Raw genomic sequence first — 7690 nt, 5'->3', positions numbered from 1 at the left:
ATTGAATGACACATTGGACCAGATGGACCTCAAAGATATATGCAGAACATTCCACCCTAAAACAACAGAATACTCATACTTCTCGAGTGCACATGTAACCTTCTCTGGAATAGACGACATACTGGGTCACAAATCAGGCCTGAATTGACACCAAAAGAGTGAGATTATTCCCTGCATATTCTCAGATCACAATGCTTTGAAACTGGAACTCAATCATAAGAAATAGTTTAGAAGGAATTCAAACACCTGGAGGCTAAAGACCACCTTGCTTAAGAATGCTTGGATCAATAAGGAAATCAAAGAAGAACTTAAACAATTCATGGAAACCCATGAGAATGAAGACACTTTGGTCTAAAACCTATAGGATATGGCAAACGCAGTCCTAAGGGGGAAGTACATAGCCATCCAAGCTTCCCTCAAAAATTTTGAAAAATCCAGAATACACCAACTCTCTTAAAGAAGTGGAGAATCAACAACACGTTAAGCCAAACCCACACAGGAAAAGGGAAATAATCAAGATTAGAGCAGAGATCAATGAGATAGAAACTAGAGATATAGTAGAATGCATCAATGAAACTAGAAGCTGGTTTTTTGAAAGAATCAGTAAGATCAATATACCATTGGCCAAACTAATCCAAAAGAAAAGAGAGAAGGCCCAAATTAATAAAATTATGAATGAAAAGGGAGAGATCACAACTAACACCAAGGAAATAGAAGCTATCATCAGAAATTATCAACAGTTATATACCAATAAGTTAAGCATCCTAGATGAAATGGATGCATTCCAAAACTGAATCGGGAAGAAACTGAAATCCTGAATAGACAAATATCTATCAATGATATTGAAGCAGTGATCAAAAACCTCCCAAAAAACAAGCGCCCAGGACCTGATGGATTCTCTGGAGAATTCTACCAAACTTTCAAAGAAGAAATAATCCCTGTTCTCCTGAAGCTGTCTCAAAAAATTGAATTAGAAGGCAAATTTCCAGATTCTTTTTACGAAACCAGCATTACCCTGATCCCCAAACCAAGCAAAGACTCCATCAAAAAGGAGAACTTCAGACCAGTATTCTTGATGAATATGGATGCCAAAATTCTCAACAAGATCCTAGCTAATAGGATCCAAGAGTACATTAAAAAGATTATCCAGAATGACCAGGTGGGATTTATCCCAGAGTAGAGAGCCCATATATGGACTCTCAACTCGATGGTCAAATAATCTTTGACAAAGCAGGAAAAAATATACAGTGGAAAAAAGACAGTCTCCTCAATAAATGGTGCTGGGAAAATTGGACAGCTATATGTAGAAGAATGAAACTCGACCATTCTCTTACACCGTACACAAAGATACACTCAAAATAGATAAAAGACCTCAACGTGAGCCAGGAATCTATCAGAATCCTAAAAGGGAACATAGGCAGCAACCTCTTCGATATCAGCCACAGCAACTTCTTTCAAGATATGTCTCCAAAGACAAAGGAAACAAAAGTGAAAACGAACTTTTGGGACTTCATCAAGATCAAAGCTTCTGCACAGCAAAGGAAACAGTCAACAAAACAAAGAGGCAACCCACAGAATGGGAGAAGATATTTGCAAATGACAGTACAGAGAAAAGACTGATATCCAGGATCTATCAAGAACTCCTCAAACTCAACACACACAAAACAGACAATCAAATAAAAAAATGGGGAGAATGTTAGGGCTGATTTAATGTTAAAACCTGTTTAACTATTAGGGCCTGCTTAGCCAGAGCAACTCCATATTGCCTAGATTGCCATATTGTTGTTTACATCCACGTACTTCATTCCGGGAATAAATGCCCCTGTATTTCCTGGTATGGTCCCAGATATCGATTCCGGGAGTAAACGCCTTAACAATAGAAGCCACGTACCTTGAGTCTGCAGTTATGCCCTATAAAACTAACCTGTGAGATCCGGACTGGGTTGCTCTCTCTGGAGGCGGCCCTGACCGGTCAGTCTAACTTCTAATGCTTGGCATAGAATAAGGCTTTGCATAACTTTTACTTTGTCTTGAAAGACCCCCCCGGGGCTCCAAGCACCCCGGAATGGACCCCTTCTCAGGAGGAGACCCCCGGACCCAAAAACCAAGCCGAGTCCACTGATCAGATGCAAACAGCACGAGGTTTATTGAGTTGACACAGGTACCTGCGGGCAATCAAGTCTTAGGAAGACTCGCGCGCCAGCCCTTTGTTCAGGGCCTTTTTATGGGGTTTGGGGAAGCGAAAGCATACGTACAGAAGCAGAAACATAGTTACAAGGTTCTTATTGGCTGGTTTGAATGTAAGGCATACTCGGTGTTTGTAGATTGGCTTTGAAGGACCCCGGCACTCGAAGAGAAAGGTGGGGAGGGGGAGTGAGGAGGGGGAGTGAGGAGGGGGAGTTGGACCTTATTACTCAGCAGAGAAACATCCTGCCTACGTGACTAGGCCCACGTACCTAGGCGACCCCCTTGCCTATGTGACTATGCGCATAAGGTATCCTGTTGAAACAGGAGACCAGTATCACCCCCTAAAAGCCAAGTGGTTACAGAAAGGCAAGGGAGTGGTTAAACAATTAACTGGGGGAGGGGTCTAACAGGGGAAGGGCGAGCGATTACAGAAAAGCCAAGAAGCAGTTAGTTAATCAATGGCTGGGGGGGGGGTGTCTATATGCGGAGTCTTTCAGTCTCAGTCTCATTTCTTTGATAACAGACCCCAACACAGAAGACATGAACAGACACTTCTCCAATGAAGACATACAAATGGCTATCAGACACGTGAAAAAATGTTCATCATCACTAGCCATCAGGGAGATTCAAATTAAAACCACATTGAGATACCACCTTACACCAGTTAGAATGGCCAAAATTAACAAGTCTGGGAACAACATGTGTTGGAGAGGATGTGGAAAATGGGGAACCCTCTTCCACTGTTGGTGGGAATGCAAGTTGGTGCAGCCTCTTTGGAGAACAGTGTGGAGATTCCTCAAGAAATTAAAAATAGAACTTCCCTATGACCCTGCCATTGCACTCCTGGGTATTTACCCCAAAGATACAGATGTAGTAAAAAGAAGGGCCATCTGTACCTCAGTGTTTATAGCATCAATGGCCACGGTCGCCAAACTGTGGAAAGAACCAAGATGCCCTTCAACGGACGAATGGATAAGGAAGATGTGGTCCATATATACTGTGGAGTATTGTGCCTCCATCAGAAAGGATGAATACCCAACTTTTGTAGCAACATGGACGGGACTGGAAGAGATTATGCTGAGTGAAATAAGCCGAGAGAGTCAATTATCATATGGTTTCACTTATTTGTGGAGCATAAGGAATAACACAGAGTACATGGTGAGATGGAGAGGAGAAGAGAGTTGGGGGAATTGGAGGGGGAGACAAATCATGGGAGACTGTGGACTCTGTGAAACAACCTGAGGGTTTTGGAGGGGCGGTGGGTAGGAGGATTGGGTGATCCTTGTGGTGGGTGTTGTGGAGGGCATGTATTGTATGGAGCACTGGGTGTGGTGCATGGACAATTAATTTTCGAACACTAGAAATAAAATAAATTTAAATTTAAAAAATAATGACATTGAATGTGAATGGATTAAGCCATAAAATAAAAAAGGAGATAGGTTATATAAATAATATATGTATATATTTCTACAAGAGATGCAATTTAGGTTCAACGATTCAAACAGATTAATGTGAAAGGATAGAAAAATTCCTATCATGCAATGAGCTGGATTGGTTATGCTAATATCAGAGAAAATGGTCTTTGAATTGGGCAAGATGAAGAGATGAAGAGATGAAGAGGTACATCTCATAATAATATGAAATGAGATGAGTTAATCCATCAGGAAGATAAAACAGTTTTATATGCATCTAATAAAAGATCCCCAAAATACATGAAGGAAAAACTGATAGGAATTAAAGGAGAAACAGACACTTCAACAATAGCTGGAAACATCAATATCCTACTTTCAAGAGCAGATAGAAAAATCAGAGATCAGCAAGGAAATGTGGAACTTGAACACTTTATCCAAAGAGACATTATTTCATCTCTAGGACAATCCACCTAACAGCAGCATAATATACATTTTACTCAAGTGCACATAGAACATTCTCCCAGATAGACCATATACTAGGCTATAAAACGAACTTCAATACTTTTAAAAGGATTGAAGTAATAAAGTGTGTTCTCTGACCATAATGTAACTTAAGTTTATCACTCTCTTAAAAAAATAAAGCTCAAGAATATATACAGGAACAAAATATATCCAGTTCCCAAAAATGTAAAATTCAAAATATCTGGTGTACACTTACTACCAGGCATACAAACAGATTGGAAATACAGCCTATATTTACAGACACACAAAATCAATCCAAACGACCTGCAACTGTTACAAGTATTAGAATCAACCAAGGACATTAAAGCAGTTATAACTATATATCATATAATCAAAAACCAGAGGAAAGATTGAACTTTCAAACATAGAAGAAATTAAAAAATACCTAAAGCTGAAATTCTAGACATGGAAATTGTGGTGTCTGAGATAAAAAATACATTGGATGGAAAGTTCTGCCTGATGGTTTTATCACACTCATTACATTCATAGGGCTTCTCTTCAGTGTGGATTCTAATGTTCATTGAGGGGTGAGTTCTGCATAATAGGTCTGCCACATTCACCACATAGATAGAATTTCTACACCTTCAGAACTTATTGATGTTCAGAAAGATGTATTAGGATGTTCCTGTATTTCCTTACATTCAGCACATCCCCCTTTTTGTATGTTTTTAAGATTTCTCCTTGTCTATTACTTCCAAGAAATCACTTTCCAATCTACTTCCTTTTTCATGTGAGGGTTGGCTTCTAGTTTCTCTAAAGTTCTTTACAGGCATCTAGCTTCTGATCCCCTAGGAACCACCCCACAGAGTCCTCCTGATGTATCATTAGGTGATTCTGATCTTTTAGATATTTTCTTTCTCTTTGGAGTCAACTTTGAACTCTGCATCCTGTCTCATCTGCTGCCAAAAGACAGAAGAAAACTACTTTTACTAATTTTTGTCCTGTGGTGGAAACAGGATCATCAAGAAACCTATACCTTCAAATAAAAACAAAAACCTTCCCATTATGGGTAAGGAATGGGGTAACACATTGAGAACAGGAGGGGAAATTGAAAACAGCTACATTTTTTTTCCTTCAGCAATAGAAAAGGGGAAGTTGATCAAGTCAGGGGAGTAGAAGAGATATCAGGACAGACAAATGTTGAACCATCACAGTCAAGTTAGGGCATTGAAAAAGGAAGAGACAAGTTTGTGGTGTTGTATTACAGAAGTAAGATCCTTGGTAAAATGAGTAATTCTAAGGTCCTTTCCAACCATGACATCATATGGTACCATGGCTCTCAGATAAGGTGTTGGAGAGACAAAGAGGTGACAAGCACTTCAAGTCAAATATGCAAGATGACAGAGTAATCATAGTCATGATTACTAAGCATGAAAATGTTGATTCCTTTCAATCTAGTTTTAACCAAGGCCAGAAACTATCATGCCATTTTAGTATGTGAGAAATCTGAGTCCCTGACTGTTAAGCCCACCATCTCCACAGCTGACCATTGTCTTCGCCTAATCAATCACAGAAACTGCTTTGTCAAAAAAAGTTTTTCTCCTGCTTTTTATTCCAGGAGGCTTTCCTGACCCAGTTTTGGCTGAAGGGGAAGCTGAGGGAACCATATCTTTTTTCCAAGTGACCCTACTTATTCCATAATGGACCACAGGTAATTGGACCAAAGCCATTCACCAGACCCATCTGTGGCTTATCTCTAGGCTAATTACCATCCTCTGTTATGGCTTCATGGGGGTGGGGACAAAGCTCTGCCCAAACAGAAATTATATTTAGTGGCCAAGCCAACAGGAATACCTCTCTATGGAAATTCTGAATTAGAAGTAGGGCAAAGACAAGACAGTTAAAAGCAGGAACGGAAGGTGGAATGATGTATGGAAAGAAGCTATGCCATTAGGAGCCATAGCAAATAAGGTATGATGGAACAGAAATTGAAATGAAGAGGAAGCTGTGAGGGGGACAGAAGATTCTTCTTCACAGCTGAGCAGCAGTGAGAAAAGTAGAGAGGAAACATATATGGAGCAACTAAGTTACATTCACAGTGCAACACTGAGGTAAAAATTCATTTATTTATTTTTTATTTTTTTAAAGATTTTATTTATTTATTTGACAGATCAAGATTACAAGTAGGCAGAGAGAGAGGAAGGGAAGCAGGCCCCCTGCTGAGCAGAGAGCCCGATGTGGGACTCGATCTCAGGACCCTGAGATCATGACCTGAGCCGAAGGCAGTGGCTTAACCCACTGAGCCACCCAGGCGCCCCAAAATTCATTTATTTTTGTTCTTGAGGCTTTCAGAGTCCCATCCATCGAGGTACATTCTCCATGAGGACCTGATTCTCAGAGTCTAAGAGACTGGTTGAGCTTGGATCCCTTCTCATAGTGGTAAGAAATTTTAACCATAGATCATAGATCCCTCTTTGACCAGGGGCGCTTCCTTTTCCTCATTATTGTATCATTCAGGAGAATGAAATGTGTTAATAAAGCTTGATAATATGTGTCCCTGTATAAAGTCCTATCTAACTTAGAAGTTAAAGAAGTTAAAGAATTGATCCTATGAAATAAGATAGTCTCCAATCAGACTGATACATGAGTGTTCACAAAATTGGGCATTGTGTAAGGACACATTCTTATTTTAATACAAAATGTTGATTATAAGTTTAAGTTTCTCCAAAAGCAGAGCCTGACCCAAGTCCTTAGGGATAGGTAGGTTATTTGGTAAGTGATCTAAAAAAAGAACAGAAGAGAGGCAGCAGGCAGAATAAGACAGGCAATAGAGGACAAGCCAATAAAGTGTGCATTATTAAGTGATTCTGCTGTGAGCAAATAAGGCTCACTCTCACTTGGTGATCACTAAGGATCCAAGTAGGACATAGCTGAGAATTTTCTTGTCAAAGCATAGCAAGCTTGGGCATTTATGCACCAATTGTTTTTGTTTTTGTTTTTTTTATTCTTTTAGGGTTGCTTTAGAGCTGCTATTCTACCACTCCTTCCAGGCAGAACCTGAGGCCTGGCTGGTTAGAGAAAGTCCTGAAGGAAAAAAAACTGAGTTGTCATAGTGCACACTACAAATGGAAGGCTGTCAGGATGGATAGAACCATTCCACAAGAGTTGCATAAAAATCGCAGGTTGGCAGAGGTGACTGTGGTATAGAACACAGATAGCATATTCTTCAGGTAACAAGCAAAACCTGCTTTTAATATTTAACTCAAATAATTTAATCTCAATAAATAATCCTTTCGCCCGTGTAGTAACTTCTTCTATTATTTTCCAGGACCCAGAAAAGAAGTATCTGCACAATCCCTTGGACTGGGAAAGGCTTCAGTTAAATTTTGTTCAGCTTCCCAGCCACTTCTAAGGCTAGGAGATACTAGGTCAATTTCAGGACTACTGCCTTTGGGCCTCTCCAAAGCATAGTTTATTTAAGCGCCATGACCTTCTATACAGAACTCCGGATGGTTCAAGCTAAGCTAGTAGGTCCAATTCATTTAGGAGGTAACAAGCGTCCTGAAGCACGTACCCATCTTCCAGTCTGGAATGCAACAGCTCCCACCAGTCAGTTGGGAGAAATGACA

The sequence above is a fragment of the Neovison vison genome, chromosome 6, assembly GCF_020171115.1.
Source record: "Neovison vison isolate M4711 chromosome 6, ASM_NN_V1, whole genome shotgun sequence".
NCBI classification, from domain to species: Eukaryota; Metazoa; Chordata; class Mammalia; order Carnivora; family Mustelidae; genus Neogale; species Neogale vison.
This window is presented reverse-complemented; position numbering follows the sequence as displayed.